The following is a 23944-nucleotide window of genomic DNA, read 5'->3' on the forward strand; positions in this document are numbered from 1 at the left end:
TGCATATACACACACAAATCATTTGGCAATAGATAAATTTACATGAAAATATGTAGTTGCTGCCCATGCAACTCCACCTACATTTTGTGTGACTTCTGATCACAGTAGGATCACAGTGTTACCAAATGTAACATTCTGAGCATCTCTACACCAGCTAAATATAATACCGCAAATTGATGTAGCCAGACACAGGTAGCCAGACACAGGGAAAGCAAAAACTCACAAATCTATCAAAATATAAATTTGCTTTTTATGAGAGAAAAACTTTCACATCAGAGAGAAAACAATCTAAAATTCTAAATGGATGAGATAGAGGAATCTACAAAAAGGTGCTTGATGCTATGCTAGTTTTATGTTATGTCCTAAAATATTTTGTCTGTCCTCCTAATGCTTCTCTAAAAAACAGGAGTCACAGTTAGGTCCTGTATCACACCTTCTAGTCCTGTGTGGGTGTTTTATATACTTTAGAGCATCTAAAAAGACACCAGACACCTGAATTACTTCTCAGATTTCCCTACAGGTAGAATATAAGGAGAATAAATAAATAAATAAATAAATAAAAATCTATCTACTTTTAATGTGGAACTCAGAAAGTAATGCTGCATCTAAATTGCTTGGTAAGTGTCTCTGTGGCAGGCTGGGAAGCCCTGGTCACCTTATCATTCAAGTCAGAGACCTGGTAGGAGTGCAGAGTGGCTGCTTTCCAGCCTGTACAACTGAATTCCTTTTCCCTAAAAGCAATTGTTCACATTTTCAAAGGAATATATGACTAAATTTAAACTCTTACCAGGAAAGGTTTGGGCAAAATGTCTTTTTAGTTTATACTAAGAATGTGGAAACTAAAATAGACTTCATAATCCAGTCTGATTTTTAAGAAAACTGTAAGAAAAAAGGTGAGCAATAAGACTTGCCTGTGTGTAACGTGCATGAAATTGATATTCATTATCCCAGACTGTCTGTTGCACAAAAAGATGCTGATCTACTATGTGTCAGGACATAATATAGAGAATGGAAGATTGCTTGTGCTTTCCTCTTCATGGCTGCTTTCTCTATACTTTCAATCAGATTTTCTGGAAGCAACTTAAACAGTGATAAAAGTATAGCACAAATTTCCCTTTCATTTCAGAGTATTACAATAACAGATTGCAATTCCACACTTTATCAGCAGTCAAGTATAAGCACCTAAAGCTTGGTAGCATGAAAGTGTTGCAAGGTATGTGAACTTTAAACTGAATAAAATATATAACATGATCTAAACAAAGGAAGTTAATATTTTAACTGTAGCATAAATCTTACAAAATCATTAATTTCAAGTTGTTTAGATAAACAAAAAAAACAGTATATTTATCATCACATGATTTGAAAACAAATAACAATTTACATAAATTAAATGAAGACAATTATATTTCCTGGAAAGGTTAAGTGATGGATTTACCATATAAGGCTAAAATGTATCAAGAAATAGTAAATTAAATGTTAATAATTCCAATTCATGAAGTGCTACATTTATCATAGTTTTTTTAGTGCAGGTAATCTTGAATCCCAACAGAAAATTGTGCTTATTCGTCTTCATTGATCAGTAAATCCAGATTTATGTCAACCAAAATCTTCATCAAATCAAAGAACATAACAATCCAACAGAGTGAAACTGTCTGTAAGATAGGTTTATAAACAATTACTGAATCACTTAAATGTTAGTTATATTAAAAAGCTACCTTCTTACATATTGATGCTAAACAGTTAAATTTTTTTTTTTCATTTATTCCATATGTGGACATAAAATGTTATAGGAAAATAATAAATAATAAACAAACAAAAGAAAATCCTAACACCTAAGCATATGCTTAAAATTAAACTCCTTCTAATTTATAATAGTGAAATTCTCTGATGGTATAAGCACAGTTAATGTGAAATTGTCATCTTAATTTACAATCAATTTTTATGTTATTCTAGCAAAACAATAAAAAAAATAATTATCATTGTACCCTATAAATCACAGTTATTTTAGGCTTCTTTCTCTGTGAAAGGCTGTGCCTTGTGGACTACAAAAAATGATTCATTATCCAAAAAACTATTCTTGGCATACATTAAGAGTTAGGACAAGAACTATGTTAAATTAGTCGAATGAATTTTATGGTCTCAGTAATAAGGCAAGCTAAAGAATAATTCTGTTTTGCAAAAAAAAAAATGAAATATTTAACATTTTTATACTTCTAAACTAAAAAAAAAAGAAAAAAAAAATGAAAGAAAAAAGTGCCCAAATGTGTATTTTTAAAGAAGGTACTTCCATCAGTTGAGCTTCACCTCCCGTTCAGTTCCCTCTCTCCCAACCTTGGTTTCCATCTCCTTCTCACCATTTTGTCATGAATTAATGAAAATCATGGGATCTAAAAATCTCATTATAAAACTTTTTATATGGTATTTTTCCCCCCAAATATTACGGCTCAGATTATTTATTACTCAGATAGTTTAATTCTTTATTTCATAAAGAAATGTCTTTATTTCATAAAGAAATAACCAGAGAAATAATCAGAAAATTTTCTGATTTGTGTTTAGACCTTTGTCTTGTTAAACTAAATAAACCAGGCAAACAGTAGAAAGATTTCTAAGGAAACTTAGGCTACAGGAAGAGAAATTCTTTGTTACTGAAACCTTTGATTGGATGAAATTTTCAATTCTTTTGAAAGTTCATAGTAGCCGATCTTACAGTCTAAATAAAATTTCAGATTTCTTTCAGGAGAATATTGCACATCTCATTCTTCTCTTTTTCCTGCAGGGGTTAAAAACTTGAGACATACCAACTATTTTATCTACCTAAATTCTTAAACATTATAGCAAGTGGGACTTGTATAGAATTACAGCAATCAGAAAGGAAAATGAGCTATTGCAGTCCATCCCAATACCTTTGGATAACGTGCACACAGACTGTTTCTTGGTGGTTACCCAGAAGTTTTGGTCTGACCTCACCAGTTTTTTTCTGACAATATAACATGCAAATCCCATAATTTGCTTCTGAATTGAAACTGAATTCCTTCTGTAAGAAATAAATAGTTGATGTGGTACCAGTGTCCCAAGGTTCCCTCAGAAAGGTTATATAGAATTTTCAGCTTATCTAATGTAATTCAAAGTTCATTTGATTTTTTTTTTTTTCCTGTACTAATATCCAAGTTTAGCAGCAAGAAATCCTTTTAATCAAGATGCTTCCTGAGCTATTTATGCAGCAAGAGTTAATAAGCTATTTCTTGTTTTCTGCATATGGAAATTCTGAAGCATATATTATCATGGCTCAGCTTTTCCTCTGAAATTGCAGAAGCTTGTTTTTGTTTATGATCTGTCTCAAGTCTGTATAACAGACTGTCCAGGCCGTACAACAGTTTGTTCTCCAGTCTGTTTAGATGATGCAGTGTTATCTGCAGTTGTTTGTTTATTTGTATTTCATTTTTAGGAGAGTCTGGTATGGCACCAGACAGCTTAGTCCTGATAAAACCATCTTATTAGAGCTTGGCATTCCAGCCTGAGTTTCTCCTTGTGCTTTCATATTCTTTGTTCCATAGAAAACTAAAGTAAGCCAGGCCCAGCCATAACAATACTTTAGTGTTGTGTATACGTTTCTTATTATTTACAAGCTTGTTATTTTAGAAAACTGTTATAGGTAATATCTTTAAGATGTTAGATATTTCCTCTGACATTTCACTTGTAATGTAAAAGGGTCTTTGTTTTATGTTTAAAACCAAATATTTTTTAACCATTAACAATTATAATACTATTAATCAAGTTTATAAACTGCTGTCTTTAAAAGATTTTAGGGACAATAAAATATTTTTCTTTCAGGCTTTTTTTAGATTCCATCTTTTCTTATTGTTTGTTCAAGGAGAATATTTAGACTGGGGAGAAGGAGTCTAAAAAACAAACAAACAAACAAACAAACAAAAAAACAGAAATCTCAAAACTTTATCTAAAAAAGCCTCATAGCAAGTTCAAATATTTGAGAAATTATGGTAATATCCTACTAGACAGTAAATTAGTCATCTAAACCTGGTGAAATTTACCCTGAGGTACTTAGACTTCAATCTGGTAAAGCAATAAAAATGTTAGTGGGGTTTCATCCAAGATTTGTGCAGGATAGATAAAGTTCCACATGACTAGAAGTGTAAAACCACAAAGCTTACCTATAAAAAGGAATAGGCAGGGTATTACAGGACTATCATCATACTTTCAAACTCAGAAAATAACTAGGATATACTGTCTGTTGGTAAGCATACAGAAGATAGCAAGAGGCTAAGTAACAGTCAACATCGATCTGTCAAAAACAAATTATATCATTCCAAAGAAACTTCGATCTGTAGTAAGGGAGAAAAAGATTTGTTGTCATATAATGCAATGTAAGTAATGTATGTGATATTGTGACACATGTTCTCACCACAAAAGGAGTGAAAATTAATCTAGAAAAAAATATTTGAGTTGAATATTCAATTAGATGAAGATCTATGCTGAAAATATAGATATCATGATGGTGTCAAAATAGAAAGTTGTGTCAAGTGTTGGTCCACAGACGTCTGGTCTGAACCTGGCACTATTTAATATTTTCATTAATTATCTGGACAGTGAAAGAGAAGCAATGTTCATTAAATTTACAGATGATACCAAACTCAGAGCAGATGCAAGTATATTGAAGCATAGGATTAGAATTTCAAATGATTTACAAATGGAGAAAATAGCATAAAGTAAACAGAATACAATTCAAAATGGGACAAGAGCAAAATATTACTTTTAAATAGATATAAATAACCAGAATTACAACAGTGAGATCAACGAGTTAGACAGCAGTGCCGCTGAAAAATATTGAAGTACTGTCTCCAAGCTATCCAGCTATCACTTCTCCTCCTTTACCTTCTCTCCAGAAAAAGAGAAAAAGATTATGATGTATTATATGAAACCAGGAAACAGCAACACAAATAAATAGTACTCTTAAAAATGTAAGTCATGAGGACAGACTAAAAAAAATTAGAAAAGGTCTTGCTACTAGAAGACTTGGATAAATTTCTAATGGGAATCTAAAATGTCCAGAGGTTTTCTTTAGGTAATTAAGACCATCCAAAAGTTAAGAAAAGATTGGGTATTGTCATTATTCACTGGATGTTCACACAGAGATCCAAGCACTCCAGTTGAAGCTCTTTACAGTATCCAAGATGCAAGAAGAGACTGCCTGAAATGATACAGGAGCTTTGAAACAACAGTATTCTTCCTTCATAGTGGCTGGAGGCCAACACACACTGTACAATGTATTGAAAGGCAATAGACTTCTGTGTGGGGGTAACTCACTCCAACTCCAAAAATGATTTAGCTGCAGAAAGCAGGCAACTAAATGTCAATGTCCAAGTGATAATTATAGTCATTGCAGGTCTAAGGTTTAGTTGCACACCACGGGCATCTAGCAATGATTTACTCTATGGTATTGTGCCTGCCCCCCAGCAGCCCCTCCGGAAAATCATGTCACTTGTTGGCCTTATGTCTTAACTTGCAGTCACATCTGCATGTCTCAGGTATGATAGGGCATCTCAAAGGACCATTAGAACATAAACACATTCTCAACTGAAAAGCTCTCCAGGCAAAGTTAGACTTCATTCAGTGACCTCCAGATACTATTTCAGGAAAGCAGTTTTCTCACTGGTGTTGTGTCATATATGTCAGTCCCATCTGGATCTTTCAGACACACTAGGTACCACAGATGACAATAGGCATGGGTGGGCAGCTAAATCAAGCCCTATATTTCCAGTGGCTCTTATGGGATCACAATACTCTGAATATGTCTAAACACAGCATTTCAACTGTGTGTTTCACAAACCTGACAGACACATTTAGATAATTTAGGGTTAAACACTATGTGACGAATTCAATTCTGATGTGATCAAAAGATCCCATTCGGTTACCTCATCAGGGCTGAGCTAATATATAAGAAAAGAAGAATCTCGAGAAATTTGAGATATAAAATTTTTTCAATCACAAAATGTAGGAAATATTGCTAAAAAAGGTTATTTTCCTTGTCCCTATGACAAGGACAGGAAGTATTGCTCCTAAATGATAGAAAAGGAGATTTAGTTTAGACATGACAAAAAACTTTTGATCTGTAAAGGTGTTTAAGCACTACAACAGATTACCATGGAATACTATGGAATTTCTATCAGTGGAAGTTTCTGAAAACAAGTTAGAGAAATAGCTACCATGAATCTTTTAAATCTAGTTTATCCTGTCTTAAGGACAAACTATTAGACTCTCAAACTGCTTTTCGATCTGCTTCTATAATCTTGAAGTATAATTAGTATCATTTCTCTTCCTTCTTTTATGTTTTGGTCTTGATATTGTTGACATTTAAATTATCATCATTTAGGTTTTGTGCTACCATTGTAACTAAACTATGACAGGTCATACCTCTTATCACTATACTTACGGGATGGTCACAGTCAGACAAATAGCACTTCACAACTCTGTACTCTTTTCACAGTTTGACAGCAGTAGAAAACATGTTGGGTGAGAGGTGCAAGGGGCAGGTCTTCTACATTTCACAACAGCAATTACACCTGGACAGAGGTTTTAAAACCGTGTAAAAAAAGAAATAACAAAAGTTAAGTATATGGGAAAAAAAAAAAAAAAGGAAAAAAAAAGGAAAGACATTGTCAAGACAGACCTAACTTAGGTTTTCTTGAAGGCTAATGTCTGAGTGTGAAAAACTGCAAAAATATATCTTGAATGGGTCAATTGGATCAATTCATAGAAACACAACAGGAAAGGTGTGAATATAATGTTATTCTGAAAGCTGTAATCATAAGAGACTTGAATAATAGGAACACACAGTAAAAAAAAAAAAAAAAAAAAAAAGGAAAGCACAAAAAGAATTTCCAGTTTAAATTATGTTTACAAGTATTTATACTAATAAAGTGCCCAAACTGGGAAAATTGTTAGCTCTTACTGCCTCAGTTCTTGTCTAATGATGTCCCATCACTATTTCTTCTTTTCATTGGGATTACACAGATTTTAGAAGTCTATAACACCAATATTTTCCACAGCATGTGAGGGGCATATTTCTGCACATGGAAAATTGACAAGATGTTACAATTTTGCCCTTGGATGTTAGCACCAGCTTATTACAGGGATTTGTTCCACTGTCTGCCAGAGTATAGTGAGGCAGACATCTGGTTACTCTGTTTGATTTGCAGGATCAATCTATTCTTATATGTATTAGACAGCATATTTAGGATACTAGGTATGTTTTTTCAACACGCCACGAAAGTTAAATTCACACAACAAACAATAGCTGCACTTTGGGCCAAATTCTGTGTTCCTTATGTGTTCTTGCTATTTTCTGCATTAATCTTTGGTTGCCAGACATCATTTATCACTGTTTTCCTGTGATCAGTTTTTCTTATTATTATCTCTTCTCTGTCACATCCTCACATCTTTCCTTCTAAGCCTTCTGGGGTTCCTCATACAGGGTCCTTATGAGGACCACAAATCTTTTCTGAGTGTCTTGACTTGATATTTTCATTTCCTCAAATGAAATATTCAACATTGTCTTCTGGACTGAGTCTGACAAGTGGTCTACCCTAGAAAAAAAATGGCCGAAATACTAGCTGAGATCGTGGACATCACTGACAAGCATGAGCTGGTAACTTCTAAATAAATAAATAAATAAATAAATAAATAAATAAATTCCTGGACTGAGTATAAAAAGATCGCAGTTTGTTATAACTTGTGTGTTACACAGATAACGACTGAAAACAAGGCTCCATCTTATATGACTCTGTAAATATCACTTTTGGAAAGAGATATTCCTACACTTCACTTAAGATTTCAGAGTATATGCAAACTTTTGTAGAACTTGCACCTCCTTGCGAAAGACGGTCTTAAACATCCAGTTTGGGATTGTATTTTTGCATTAGTATCACTGTTTGTGACTAATTTGTCATCCTTTATGCCAAAGGTCAGCATGGTCTGCACGAGCCCACTGTTGCTTGTTCAAACCTGTAGCTGTTCATTTCTTTTCTTTACATAATCATTTCCTACCTCTAAAGCAAAATCCTTTCTGAACCAGCAGCTTTACAGTCTGTCTCTGTCTCTTACAAGTATTTGCTAAACTGTAGCTGCTAAGGAATGTAGACTCACTGAGCTGAGCATCTGCCAGGAGCTATTTGGCATACAGTCAGGATGAGACTGCTACAGAGGCAACATCAATAGACAGACCAACTTCTGTGGTAAATGTGCAGCCATTGCGTTATTTATAAACTGTGTCTCTCTATGTGAATTTTACATGCAATCTGGCCAGTAAAAGTAAAGAGAGGCTTTTCCCTATTGTCTGACTCTTTGTTGAGATTCTTTCTCCAGCAGATCTTGGCAGATGTTCCCACTGACTTTGTTGTAACTACCATGCCTGTGTCTTCCTGTGCAGATAAAAGGGAAAACTTCAATGCACTGGCCTCTAAGGACACTATATAGTACTCCAGTTAAATACAAAGGTAGTCCTTGTCTCTGGATAAGCACAGTGCAAGATGCTGTAAAGTATTTCCAGCAAGTTTACAGTGTTAGTGAATACACCTTTTTGTTATGCTGCTTTCAGAATAGAAAAGATGATTGAAAGATTGAGTTTAAAATGTACATTGAAATTCTGTGGTTGAATTCAACCACTTTTACTCATGATTAATAAAAAATAGACATTTATTCTAATATCAGTCTTCATCTGCAAAGTCTAACTTTCCACAAGCCAAAATACTTGAGAAATATTTCCCTTCTGTAATCAAGGTGGCTAGTCTTTGGGATTTCATTTGAATATTTCTCCAGCACATGACAATATCTAGAAATATCTCTGTTTTCAGATGGTCTAGGAAAAAATATATCAATTTAACATATAAAATATTGAATATAAATTCTGTTGTAGAAAGACAGCAGTAATTACTTGAGTATTATTTCTACCCCAGGTCTGGTTACTTAGCAAAGGAATCTCTATAGTAATATTTTTCTAAGCTTTCATTTCTCTACTTGAAACATCCAAATAGGACTAAGCATTTTGTAATCAGCTCTTTCCCTTGAAAAGCAGAACACAAGAGTAAGCAGTCATGAGGTACCTGGCATCTTTTTCTTCATGTGGGAGCAAGAGAATTAAAAAAAAAAAAAAAAAAAAAAGGAAGAAAACTGAAAGAGAGGGCTTTATTATTTCCTACAAATTGTACACAGATGTTAATTTGTATCTCAGCATGATTCGGCTGAATTGGAATCCATGAGAATATCTAGGTTCCTTTCTGGAACTCTTCTGGAAGGTTAGTGATATTTCTTATTGAAAGTTTAGACAACGTGCTAGATCTGAGGAAAGTTACCTGAATCTGCACACTAAAATGTCAGCAAAATAGATGTTAAATACTAAAAGGTATTGCTGCATCCATCAGTCAAGGCTATAATTTGACATTAAGAAACAATAAACCAGCATGATGCCCCAGTATTCTCAAATCAACTCTTGACCCATAACACAGTTCTGAAACACCACTTAGGTACAGCCCACTTAGGAACATATGTCCTCTTTCCCCATCTGCTCAGCTTTTCACCACTCCATCCAATGTTTATGTGTCTAAATGTATGATTGGATTTTCCATGCAAAGTAGCATATCAGTACCTTAAACCTCCTACTCATTTTTTTTCTCTCCAAATACAGTTATTTTCTAGTAAAACTCCAAGTGTTTAAGATCTGAAAGTCTGTTCATTATGCCTTAATGCTTACATGTCTGAGCCTTCAAAGATTAGAGCCTTCAGAGATACTGGTTTGTTGGAACACTGCCAGCCATACAAATTCTAGACCTAAACCTACCTAGCGGGGGGTACGGTTCATTCTGGTAATAGGAGGTAATGAAGTCCTGTATATTTGTACAAGTCTCCAAATAAGCCCATAAATGACTAGAAAATACAGTATTTTATTTCCTCACATATTTTTTTTAATGAATTGATGGTGCAAAAAGACAATGAAGGATGGCCTATGAAAGCAACTGTAATCATTCCTGAAGAAACCTCAAGCTAAAATCTGTACATGAAAAGGAATCTATTTTTCTCCTTATAAGAAGATACATAGACACATTTCCTATTTGAGTCTTGTTATTAAAGCTTATTAAATGAAAATCCTTTTCAAAAATAGAGAAGTTGAGATAGAAGTATCAACAAAGATAAAGACCAAGTAAAACAAAGTTTTAATTTGACCCTGCACAACAGGATCTTAAAGAAAATAAAGTACTTTAAATTGTCCATCTCTTTACACTAAATTCCAGGTTGAACTTGCAAAAATGAAAACCTAAACACACAATTAATTGTCCCAGGTTCCATCTGAATAAATTGTGTAGGGCAGGAAGGAAGATTTGGAGCACGGCAATAAAGTATGTTATAAAACAGAGAAGTGAACTAGAGTAAAAATGCAGCCACAGGAGCATGTTGGTGAAAAGATTAAATACTGCAAAGATGCTGGAGATGACTCTTCCTTTTACCAACTGATGTGATTCTGGTACTTTCAGGATAATTCCAGGCACTCAAAAGATGGCTGTGGAGGGCAATCACAAATGGCAAAGATGGAAAGAACAGTTCAAAGTAGCTCCCCACATTTCCTGAAATAGATACAGACTACCGTGGTCCTGAGCAAGAAAGAGCTGCTGTCACAATTCTGAGGGGGGGGAAGGAGTCCTGGCCTGTGGCTAGCTATGCCAAAGACAGGGAAAACTGGAAGGGAAAGATAAGAGGAGAGCAGATGTTTGACACTCAGTACCAGAGAGGAAACCTCTACTGTGGCTGTTGAAATGAAGAGATCCCCTGTGAGAACCATGTCTCAGAAAGCAGCTGCCAAGACAAATAGCCATTAAATCTCAGCAGAAACAAACATCATCACACTATGCTGTGCCTCTTTAGTAGACCCAACAGCAGTTCACACTGGGCTAGTATCAATTGTACCATACTAAGCCTGGACAAAAACACAGGTCAGAGTGACAAAAGCATGCACTTTTAATTTAGCAGTTTGAAATGAAAATAAAAATGTACTAGAGAAAAAAAAATAAATCTGTGAATTATACTTGTATTCTTTGTTATGGGTAGTGCCTCACTACTATGCCCTGATGTAAACCCTATGTCCATATTGGTCTGAGAAGCACTTAGATAACACTGGATTTTTACTAGTGCAAAGTATGTATTCCAGTTTGGGATAACACGGATTCTTGCCACCCCATGTTCCGTCTCTGTTGCTCCTGAATACCCATACAAGATGATATGAAATGAATTCTTAGACCTAGTTATTCTTTGTGTGTAGAGAAATCCTGTTAGGAATCTAGGTAAATGAGAAATACACCAAATTTGATTCCACATAAGGCACCTGTTATATCTTTGCCTGGGGAACAGAAAAATGCTACAGCTACCTGAAAGCACACAGGAAGTAGGAAGACAACTGACTACTGCATCAGTTCAGTTGATATCTAGAAAAATAAAAGGAGCTCTATAAATGTAGACAATTTCCTTTTCTGTGCCAGAACAGAGAAGTTAAAAATAAGTGAAAGCTGAAAGAGAAGCTTCAGATTTTGGACTGTTTAGACAGGCAAGAAAAAAAAGGAAGGCAGCTGTAATGGCAAAGAAGGAAGATGTGCTGCTGGTACTATGGCATACTCTGGTGTCTTCAAAGATTGTTCAGCTCAGACATACAAAATACATTGAACAAACACAAAAATCTGAATCCTGTGAAGAAAAAAAAAAAAAAAAAGGAAAAATTAGAAAATCTACCCTTTCCCCCCCCTTAATAATGCAGGATTTTCAGACTGCCTATCTGTATTGGTCAGGTTTCTTTTGTCTAGTACCTCCACCTATTTAATCATGTAGAAAGCCAAGGTAGGGTCCTACTGGTGACAATTCTGCAATACTGTTGCAGACAATCCCTCCTTCTTGGCTGGCTAATATTATACTGGGTAATCAACACACCTAAGTGGAGGCACTAAATTTCCTTTCTCCAGCAGGATAGAGAAAGGAGTTGAAGCATAATTCTTAAAATGTCATTACCATGATGGTGGACAACCACAGCAGATGGCTTGATGGCTTTATTCTTGCTGACTTCTGATAAGCTGTCCTAGTTGTATAAAAAGATCTAGGGTTGAGAAATCAAATAGAACTTGATGTGATGTTTGGGCAGAAAGAAAGTAGAAGGACTAACAACTCTGTGATTAATAGATTTGAGGGAAACAGTCCTTGGGGTAAGAGACAGTGGAATAGGTGAAACAATAATAATAAGAGTATAGAAATGGTGTTTTCTTTGGGACAGGAAAAAGGAACTGATGAATTACTGAAGAAGGACAGGAATAAATTGACAGACCTGTGAGAAAAGAGACATAATGAAGAATTCAGAGATATCCTTTGGGTGTGTACTATGCTGAGGGCAAATCATATATTGCTGATTGTGGCAACACATATTATAAGGAGCCAATGCAATACTTGGTTTGAATAAAAAAAGACATACTCTGGGTAAGAAATCACACGAATAGCATATAGTATGAAAGTAAGCATAATTAGGTAAATAACTAAGTGCAAAACAAGAGCAAGCAAGGAAAATTGATCCAACAAAGTATAGTTTCAAATTCTGACTGCAAAGATTAGATGATAAAACTATCACAGTGTGTATGATAATAAATCGTTTGTTGAACCTAAGCCTAAGGCTGTTATATGTTAATCTAATGAATTTAAAAGTAAGATTTACTGAACATATTTATGAATTTATAAAATGTAGTTAATGGTATCAGATGTGTGAGAAGAGACTTAGGGATCCCAGCTTGTTCAGAGAATGGACAAAATTGGGGAGAGTTAGCAGCAGCCCTCCCTTAGCTGTGAGGAAGTTAATGAAGAGGACAGAACCAGGCTCTTCAGAGCCGTGAAATGTGAGAGTGCAAAAGAGAATGGGCATAAGTAGAAACAAGAGGAGTTTTCAGACCATATGTAAGGGAAAGATTTTCATGATGAGGACAGCCAAATGAAGAAATAAGTTGTCCAGAAAGGTTGTGCTTCTGTCTCTGGAGATCTTTAAGACCCTACTAGGCAAAGTCCTGAGTAACCTGGTCTGATTTCAGAGCTGACCCATCTTTGAGCAGGAAGCTGGAGAAAATGATTTCCTGAGGTTCCTTCCAAACTCAGTTATCACATGATCCCATTAAATTTTGAGTGTCATCATGTGGCACTTGCAGGGCAAGCAGGTGGTCAGGCCCAGTCAGCATGGGTTTATGAAAGGCAGGTCCTGCTTGACGAACCTGAACTCCTGTGACAAAGTGACACACTGGGTGGATGAGGGAAAGGCTGTGGATGGGGTCTACCTTGACTTCAGCAAGGCTTTTGACACTGTTCCCCACAACATTCTCCTCAAGAAACTGGCTGCTCTTGGCTTGGACTGGCGTATGCTTCATTGGGTTAAAAACTGGCTGGATAGCCGGGCCCAAAGAGTCATGGTGAATGGAGTCAAATCCAGTTGGAGGCCGGTCACTAGTGGCGTTCCCCAGGGCTCAATGCTGGGGCCAGTCCTCTTTAATATCTTTATCAATGATCTGGATGAGGGCATCGAGTGCACCCTCACTAAGTTTGCAGATTACACCAAGTTAGATGCGTGTGTCGATATGCTCGAGGGTAGGAAGGCTCTGCAGGAGGATCTGGATGGGCTGAGGCCAACTGTATGAAGTTCAACAAGGCCAAGTGCCGGGTCCTGCACCTGGGGTGCAACAACCCCAAGCAGAGCTACAGACTGGGAGATGAGTGGCTAGAAAGCTGCCTGGCAGAGAAGGAGCTGGGAGTATTGGTTGATAGTCGGCTGAATATGAGCCAGCAGTGTGCTCAGGTGGCCAAGAAGGCCAACTCCATCCTGGCTTGTATAAGAAGCAGTGTGGCCAGCAGGTCTAGGGAAGTGATTGTCCCCCTGTACTCGGCTCTGGTGAGGCCGCACCTCGAGTACTGTGTTCAGTTTTGGGCCCCTCGCTACAAGAAGGACATCGAGGTGCTTGAGTGGGTCCAGAGAAGGGCAACAAAGCTGGTGAGGATTCTGGAGAACAAGTCTTACGAGGAGCGGCTGAAGGAGCTGGGTTTGTTCAGCCTGGAGAAGAGGAGGCTCAGGGGTGACTTTATTGCTCTCTATACGTATATTAAAGTAGGCTGTAGTGAGGTGGGGATTGGTCTATTCTCCCATGTGCCTGTGACAGGAGGATGGGGAATGGGCTAAAGTTGTGCCAGGGGTGTTTTAAGTTGGATATTAGGAATAAATTCTGTACTGAGAGGGTTGTTAGGCATTGGAATGGGCTGCCCAGGGAAGTGGTGGAGTCACCATCCCTGGAGGTCTTTAAAAGACATTTAGATGTTGAACTTCATGATAGGATTTAGTGGAGGACTGGTTAGTGTTAGGTCAGAGGTTGGACTCGATGATCTTAAGGTCTCTTCCAACCTAGACAGTTTTGTGATTCTGTAAAAGAGTTTTATATCAGTGTGCAATTGTTGCCTTCTGTCTACTTAGGAAAAATGCTAATGCTATCTTTATAATATCCTGAGGGTATGTGGCTATGTGTACCTTCCCCTCTCAAGTGTGTGTTTGCATGAGGCACACTACTTGGTAATTTTTAGGACATGAAAGGACATAAAAAGGAAAGAAAGTCAATCAAATATTTTTAGTGAACCTGTATGTACCATAGAGCAATAACAATGAAAGTGAAGAAAGGTCAAAATGGATTAAAAAGGAAAAGTTAATAAAAGTAGAATGTAGCTCCAGATTTATAAAATGTTCCACATTCATGTAAAGAACACACAAGATTACAGAATTAAATTGGCATGCACTGCAGTAGTACCAATGTTAATATCTTAGCAATCTCTCACCAAATCTGTAAATCTGTAAGACATTGAAAAGCATGAAGGGGTTCTAAAGGACACTAAGTTAGTAAACAGAAATTTTCTGTTTTCCTGTACATGACCATCTAAAATTCAACTAAGACGCAGAGGAGAAGAACCAATATGATTTCAGCAAGTTGACAACTTGTATTTTGCATGATATAAATTTCAGAAAACGTGAAAAGGAGTAACAATTTCAGACAATGATTGTGTCATATCACCAAGAGTTTGTGCCATGAATAAAACATAGGTATTTCATGCACATAATAACTGCAAAGTGGACAGAAATATTCCAAATCAGCTATAGGCCTACCAAGATGATTTTCTGATATTGATATTTTTTCTTCTGTATGGATGCATTATAAGCTAAGTCAGTAAGTACTCTCAGACTGTGCAACAGCTCTTTAGGAGCCATTAGAGCATATTGAACTAATGACCCATGGATAATCAAAGTGTCTCATTCACTTAATGATGGAGCCTTCATTCTAGTTCCTATGAATATATTATATTTGCTTTCCTTTTTGGTAATAAAGAGTAGGCATTAATTATGTCTCAATTGCTGTAAAAATCCTATTGAGGTACCTGCATTATTAAAGTATTGATTCTTTTTATTTTGATTGTTCTGGAAGGTTTTCATAAAATCAAAAGCATTATTATTATTATTTTTCTTGTATTTTATTGGTTAAGAATAGAACCTATTGCTTGGTATACCTCAGTATTGAATGTTTACGTTCTAACTGGTATCACATTTCACGGACATCATTGTTAATGAATTAGCAATCTTGTACCCTGAATTTAAGGCCAAATAGAGTCTTGTCAATGGAAATGTCAGAAAAATAGACATGTTGCCTTCAAATATTGACCTTTAAAAACTTTTGTCATTAATAAAATATCTAAGGGAGGTTGCTCAATGGAGTGTTGAGCATTATTGGTGGAACACCTTATAATAATCAACCACACTCTTCTTCTGTATCCTTACTAAAGCTAAACAAGGCCAGAGCTTTCTAAATGATACAAACACATCAAATATAAATAAATAAATAAAATTACCATGCCAAACAGTGTGCAAGCTGAAGGAAAACAAACAAACAAAAAATGCCAGGGGCCAAGGTGGGATGAAATAAAGTTAATAGATGGACAGTGGATTTAAGACTATTTCTAGATTACATGGAAGACTTATTGCAAAATCAAGAATTCTGAATCTCAAATCCAGTGTGTTGCCCAAGCAACCAGCTTTTTGCTGGCTAGACAACTGAAATCCTTGAATCTATGACTCTATGAAACATAACGTTAAGTGATACTATTACACCTTCCCCCCCTCCCTCTTTTTTTTCCCCACTGCTTCCTGGTGGAAGAATGATAAAAGAAAAGAACAACCAGTAAGCAACTAAGGCTATTTAGAGCCATTACCTTTGAATGTGAGCATTAAAAACAAAACACTATTAGGACAATGAAGACCACGTGAAACAACACCAATTCTGAATCTTAGAATTTGTTAATTTATCTGTTTAATTATAGTCAGTATCTACCACACTCAGAATCTTTATGGGCAAAAAGCAGGCACATCTTACATACACTAACATAAACTGTTGCTTTTATATGTAACTGAAACCTTAACATTCTAACCATAATCCAGACATAATTGTTATACAAAAAGAAATAATAAAGCAGTTAAAATTGTTATACATGCACATTCTTTCTGCTTCTTTTTTTTTTTTCCTCTGGTGTTATGATCACCCTCGCTCTGCTTTTGGGGGTCAGTGTTTTATTTCTTGGGAGGGAGAAGGAAGGGGGGGCATTGTTAAAGTGAGTTGTCAGCACCTAGAGTTCTTCACTGGAAGGAATATGTTCATGTTGATGATTTCTTCTTCACTCTGGGATTCTTTTTGTTTGCTAAATTGCTTTTATACCTTTGTTCTGTAGTTGCTGATCTGCAACTCCAAATTTACTGTATATGCTACTCTTCACATACGTGTATATACTATTTCTTTCTTATTATTTCTATCCCTAAAACCAGACTGCCCAGGTCTGCGTTCATTTAATATACCATGAGTGAGTTGTGGGGTCTCCAGTCCCCATTCTGGTGTCCCATTACTTATCATTCCCTCACTATCCCTATGCCACACTCATTGTTCCTACTTTTCAAGGCCTTTCATGTCATACCAGAATTGCATTTCTCTATATTACATTACCTTAGAACCATAAATATTGCATACTGCATAGAAAACTGCCTGATTCTATGATCTGTATAAAACTATAGCTTTATCATACACAGACAATAAAAAATAAAACAAATTAGCTCTAGATACCTAGTCAGTTAGAGAAACTGCTGTGACAGCTAAACCAAGTGACATAAATCTGCAGACTGGAAAAGACAAGTTCAAGCAGAGCAGGCATGACAAGACTCAGTCTTGCAAACTCACTGTGAAGCTTGTGGCCTGATACTAATAATGGCAATGCTGTAATGTAGGACTTAAAGCTTTTATATTATTATTTTTTTTTATATTATTATTTTATATCACATGTACTGTGATATAAGGTAAAAGATGTTTGTTCATTGCTCCCTGGTCCCTGCAATATCAAGACACAAGGGTCCAAGGTAAAGACTGGAATGAAGAGTCTGAACATTGAATTTCCTGTATTTTGTAGGCTTTAGTCAGAGCTTATCTCTGCCTATTATTACCAGGATTTATTTAATAACAGTTAATGGTGGAAAAGTAATAAAGGCACTGTATAGTGCATATTCAGTGACCTAATCGTTTTGAAAATAAACCTTTATTCTGGAGTTTTAAGGGGCAGTCTGCAATCATAGAATCAGAGAATGGTTTGGATTGGAAGGGACCTTAAAGGTACCACCTAATTACAACCCCCCTGCCATGCCACCTCCCACCAGACCAATTTGCTCAAAGGCCCCATCCATCCCAGTCATGAACACTTACAGGCATGGAGAAATCTACAACTTCTTGGGACAACCTCTTCCAGTGGCCTACCACCCTCCGAGCAAGTAATTTCTTCCTAATATCCAATCTAAATCTACCCTTCTTTAGTTTAAAATCATTATTCCTTGTCCTATTGCTACACTCCCCGACAAAGAGTCCCTCTTCTGCTTTCCTGTAGGACCCCTTTAGGTACTGGAATGCAACTATAAGATCTCCCCAAAGGTTGTTCTCCAAGATGAACAACCTCTCTCAGCCTCTCTTCATAGGAGAGGTGCTTCAGCCCTTCAATCATCTTCATGGCCCTCCTCTGGACTAGCTTTAGTAGGTCCATGTCCTTCATGTGCTAATGGCCCCAGAGCTGAACATAGTACTCCAGGTGGGGCTTCCTGAGAGCAGAGCAGAGGGAGAGAATTCACAGAATCACAGAACTGTAGGGGTTGGAAGGGACCTTGAAAGACCATCGGGTCCAACCCCCCCGCCAAAGCAGGTTCCTAAGAGCAGGCTGCCCAGGATCCCATTAGCCCTCTTGGCCACAAGGGCACAGTGCTGACTCATGGTCAACCTGTCATCCACCAGGATCCCCAGGTCCTTCTCCTCAGAGCTCCTCTCCAGCAGGTCGTCCCCCAGCCTGTACGGTTACTTTGGGTTGTTCCTTCCCAGGTGCAGGACTCTACACTTGCTCTTGTTAAACCTCGTTTGGTTCCTTCCTGCCCATCTCTCCGGCCAGTCCAGGTCTCGCTGAATGGCAGCACAGCTGTCTGGCGTGTCAGCCACTCCTCCCAGCTTTGTGTCATCAGCATACTTGCTGAGGGCAGACACTATTCCTTCATCAAGGTCGTTCATGAAGATGTTGAACAAGACTGGACCCAGCACCAACCCCTGAGGAACACTGCTAGTCACAGGCCTCCAGCCAGATTCTGCTCCTCTGATCACCACCCTCTGACTTTGGCCAGTCAGCCAGTTCTCAACCCACCTTGCTGTCCACTCATCTATCCCACACTTTCTCAGCTTTACTAGTAGGATGTCATGGGAGACAGTATTGAAAGCCTTCAAATTGCCTCCCTTGACCTGCTAGCCATGTTTCTTTTGATACAACCAAGGATACAGTTGGTTTTCTGGGCTGCAAGCACACATTACTGGCTCTATGTGAAGTTTCTTGTCATCCAACACCCTCAAGTTCTTCTCATCAGGGTTGCTCTAATGCATTCTCCATGCAGCCTGTATTTGTGCTTGGGATTACCCTGGTCCAGGTGCACGACCTTGCACTTGACTTTGTTGAACTTCATGATGTTCACACGGGCTCACCTCTTAAACCTGTCCAGGTCCTTCTGGAGTGCACCCCTCATCCAGCATATCGACAGCACTGTAATGGTACATTACTACTACACTTATAATAAAACATTGCTGTCAAATAACTGGGTAATAAATATTCCTTCCCAAGCCCTCCACTAAGTGCATATGATAAAGTTCCTGCATGACTCTATGAACTCTTCTGCTTCCTTACATTATCCACATATATTAGATGGAAGGTAATCCCATTTTATAATGGCAGATGACAAGTTGTGATGCTTCTTTGCAGATATTTTTTCTACAAATAGACCTTCATCTTGCCACACCTACAATTTAACAGCACTTAACACTACAAAGCTTATCTGTTTACCCAGGCTTTCTCTGAGGAGACTGTATAAAATGAGACCCATAATAACTGCCTATGGAAAATGAATGTGGTTTCCTCAATAAGTGCAGTATGTCTTATTCCTCTTTTGTCTTCCTATAGGGACTATATAGGCATTGCAAGACACCTGAGGTAACTTAAGTTGCTATCTAAAGAAATTGGCAAGGTTTTGGCAAAACAATATGTTTACATGGAGTTGCATAAAAACAAAACAAAAAAAAACAACCAACAAACAAAAACCTGCATCTTTTCTGCCTGTCTATTATTAATTTTCTGATCTTTATCAGTGACTCAATACTTATTTTAATACTTCTCAAAATTAACAAAATTGCCTACTGAACAACAATCCATTTCAAAGCACAGTAAAAGAGCACCTTTTATCCTGCAGTCTGTCATCCTTATTTTAGCAGTCATTTTACATGAGAAAATGTTTCTAAGCATGACTCTCTTACCTAATATTTATGATACTTCCCTGAAAAAGAAGAGACCTTGATTCTAGTCCCAGATCCAAAATTACATGTTTGCTATTTTGAACAGCTACTGGAGGAGGAAGAACCAATAAGAGCTGGAACAGAATTCAAACTGAAGTACACTGGGATGTGCTGCCAGGAGCATGTGCATGGTCAGTCAGCAATGAACTTACAGAAAGTATGTGTCAGAGGCTGATGGTCATAATTTCAGATGATTACCTGGAAGTCAGTGGATGTGATTTTTAGACCAAACTTGCTCTTAGTCATGCAATATTGAACAGCTTCAAAAGGTGGAGATAACATATCCCTCAGGATCACTATCTTCCCATACCATCTGCATATAAACACATACACCATTTTTTTTATTGCAGTTCTCACAGTTATTATATTAAACATGAATACTTATTGTATGTGTTCCAAGTTGTTGCAGATAGAAGATAAGAAGTCAAACAAGTTCCTGTGGAGGTCCCTTGCATGATGCTATATTGTGATAAAATTGTTTCATTGGGATACTCAAACTCTTCATTATTATTATTATTATTACTATTTACCTTAGACTTAAAAAGAAAAACAACTTGTAGTTGTACAAATTGTAGTTAATAGGAATTTTGCAGAAAAATACTGTATTTTCTCTTTCCTTCTACACGGAGAGGAGAAAGTTCCATATAATTGTGTTTGTGGAACCACGGTTTCTTGTGTGGAAAACTAGAGCTGGATTGAGCCTTACAAGTATTTGTTCTTCCCAAAGCCCCCAAAATAATGATACTGTTACCTTACCCATACTCTTTAAATGAAAATTACTAATCTCTTTGCCTAAAAGAAAGAGCTTGTAGCTTATTTATTTCAGACTAGTTATTTTAGAACTACAGGGTTTCAAAGGGGAAATCATTTTAACTGAAAAAAGAACACAGATTCCCTGCAAAAAGATTTTCTATTTGCCAGCTGTGCAGACTACTACAACAAGTGTCTAAACCTGAAAAAATAAAATATTGTACCGCATTTCAGAGCTTTTATACTGTGATTGTAAAATATCTGGGAGGTTTGCCAGACTCAGTCAAAAGAAGAACACAGCATTTTCTCATCACTAATAACAATGACCTGAAGTCACGTTGAAGATTGTAAGGTCAATTTCCCTCTTAAATCGAAAAAAGAAAATAGGAGAACAGATGTGGGTAGTTGCTTCTGTATTTATAAATTGCATGACAGCTGGGTTAGGCTATATGATCTCCGGTTTCTATGCATTTAAGGCGTTTTTTATTGAATCATTCATGACAATCAGATAAAAGCGTTAAAGTGAATTTTTCAGGTATTATATAAGAGAGTTCAAAGAATTGTCTAGGTTGGAAGAGACCTCAAGATCATCAAGTCCAACCTCTGACCTAACACTAACAGTCCTCCACTAAACCATATCCCTAAGCTCTACATCTAAACATCTTTTAAAGACCTCCAGGGATGGTAACTTCACCACTTCCCTGGGCAGCCCATTCCAATACCTAACAAACCTCTTGGTAAGTAAGTTCTTCCTAATATCCAAACTGAAACACCCCTGGAGCAACTGTAGCCCATTCCCCCTCGTCCTGTCACCAGGCAAGTGGGAGAACTAACCCCCACCTTGCTACAGCCTCCTTTAATGTACGTATAGAGAGCAATAAGGTCACCCCTGAGCCTTCTCTTCTCCAGGCTGTACAAACCCAGCTCCTTCAGCTGCTTCTCGTAAGACTTGTAAAGTTTAAGTAGCCAATTTTATTGCATATATTTAAAATTGAACACTTCTCTTCATTAAGTATGTTTAAACAATTTTACCAGGTAGAATGCAGATTTCAAGGAGAATTTTCTGGGTTTGAATTATTAGTTCAAAATTCACACAGCATATAGGAATGTGATCATGAAATTAGTAAATTTTAAGCAGATATGTAAATTCCATGTAGCTGTGTGAAAGATAATCCTAATCAAAATCACCTACTACCAGATATTTTTTTTAAAGTTTACAACTGTAACAACCACAGATGTGTAACCAACATCCTCATAATATTTATTCCATCATTTTAGCAGTGTATAATTCTATAAATTTTTACATGTAACAGGATTTCTGTTACTCTACTTCATATACTAAATTGACCACTTTATCAGATACATCATTTCTAGTTACTGACTCATTGCTTCTATATGCTGACACAAGACACGCACAGACTACACACCAGTATTTTTGGGTACTTTTTTTTTTCCATTAAAATGCCAGCCATCTGCTTGTGGATGTCAGCATCCAGACAACTCTTTTGTTTAAATCCCAGCATTTTCTTTGCCATCCCTTATTGGGTGAAACATGTAAATTGCATTTCTACTTTTTTTTTTTTTCCTTCTTCTTTACAGTGTGCAATTCATTTCACCTAATCTGCACCTTTTAACATCAGACATAGTAACCTACCGTGCCTAGATCTATGAGACGAAAAAGGAGCCTCATGAGAGCAGTTTATCTGAAACATCTTAAGTGTCTATCACAGGATGAGATAAATCTTTGAAGATGCCTTCTGGCTCCTTGACATAAGATGAGAGTAGGTGAATAGTTGGACTTAAAGGATTAACTTCTAACACTTACATCACAGCACCGAGCAAGAGCTTAGAAGAGAGGTCTCAATTAACTAAAACTGGGAGCTAGACCATTTTCTAATCTTCAGTGAACACAGCCAAACATTTGATCCATAGTTGTTTCTCTAGCCTATATCATGCGTACTTCAATTATTTCAGAAAAATAATTAGTGAACAGTATGAAATACTTTTAATATTTGCCAGATAGCAAAGGAATAGTTTGGTGGCCATCCAGAAAGGGTAAAGAGAAAAGTAAGGAAAGTAGAATGAATCAGTTTTAGTACACAACATCCTCTCCCGCCAGAGTTTTAGAAAAATTGGCAAGATATGTTGAAGCAGACCTCAAGCAGCTTAAACTTGTGCAATCAGCCTTTACAGAGCAGATTGTCCTAAGTCTCTCTGACCTTGGAAATGTTACAAGGGTCACATTTACACATAGGTGACCTTCTTCTGAATGATAATTGAAATGCTTACACAAGAAAATATACCTTTTTGTTTTCACAGTAGTCTGCATATCAGTCCTCATCTTTTTTTGAATTCCACTTCAGTAATGAGTGTGTATTTGTTATGTACCATGCAAGGAAAGAACTTCCTTGCCACGGACAGACCAAAGTTCTGAGTTCCAGCTCACCACACAAAGCCCTTGAACCCACCAAGTGTGATAGCTGTGCTCTCCTGCTCCTCCTCAGCAGCTGCAACCTCTATAGAAGTTAGAAGGCAATAAGCAATCCTGGTCTTACTAAGGAACCCAAGACTATTTCATCATACTGCAGCCCCCATCAGCCTCCCAGTTGTGCTGCATCAGCTCATCATTCCTGTTAGAGCCTCTAGGGACTACAATAAATAGTAAGCATTAAGAAATATGGCAAAGTCTAACAGTGTCCTTGCATCACTCATTACCATAATGACAAACTTGCAGCAAAACAGCCAAGGATTTACACTGATCATTTCTCCCTTCTCCTGCTAGCAGAGGAAGAATTCACATGACTCTGTGCTTGATCTTGACATCTCCTGCTTCTCTATATAGATATTCCATTCTTGCTAACAGGTATGGTTTTGTTGGATGAATAAAAATGGGGATTTAAACACAGAAGTAGCTAGTTTTCTGACGTGCCTTCCTACTGCAAGTTTATATATAAAATCTAGTTTTGATGAACAGAGGAAGAACTGTTGAAATTTCATCTGATCTCAGCTGGCAGAGACACTGAAGAGAAACTGACATTTTCACACTCTGCTCCTAATTCACTGCAAGACCATGCTGTCCATTAGCTATTGATTTTATACACATCTGCTGCAGATTATAAATAGTGACTCATGATGCCTGGATTCCTACTCTTCTAATACGCAGTTAATACTAGAATTACCTT

The 23944-nt window shown here is 37.0% G+C and overlaps 1 long non-coding RNA gene across 1 annotated transcript; it reads right to left on the reverse strand.

The window, feature by feature from the left end:
* Positions 1–1093: 1093 nt before the first annotated feature.
* LOC137853408 (uncharacterized) lies at positions 1094–23890 on the reverse strand. The gene is made up of 3 exons (XR_011094490.1): positions 23066–23890; positions 6449–6578; positions 1094–1652 (listed from the first exon to the last, which is right to left on the reverse strand). It is a non-coding gene; the product is annotated as an uncharacterized lncRNA (long non-coding RNA).
* Between the last annotated feature and the right edge of the window lie 54 nt (positions 23891–23944).

The sequence above is a fragment of the Anas acuta genome, chromosome 1, assembly GCF_963932015.1.
Source record: "Anas acuta chromosome 1, bAnaAcu1.1, whole genome shotgun sequence".
In the NCBI taxonomy this organism is placed as follows: domain Eukaryota; kingdom Metazoa; phylum Chordata; class Aves; order Anseriformes; family Anatidae; genus Anas; species Anas acuta.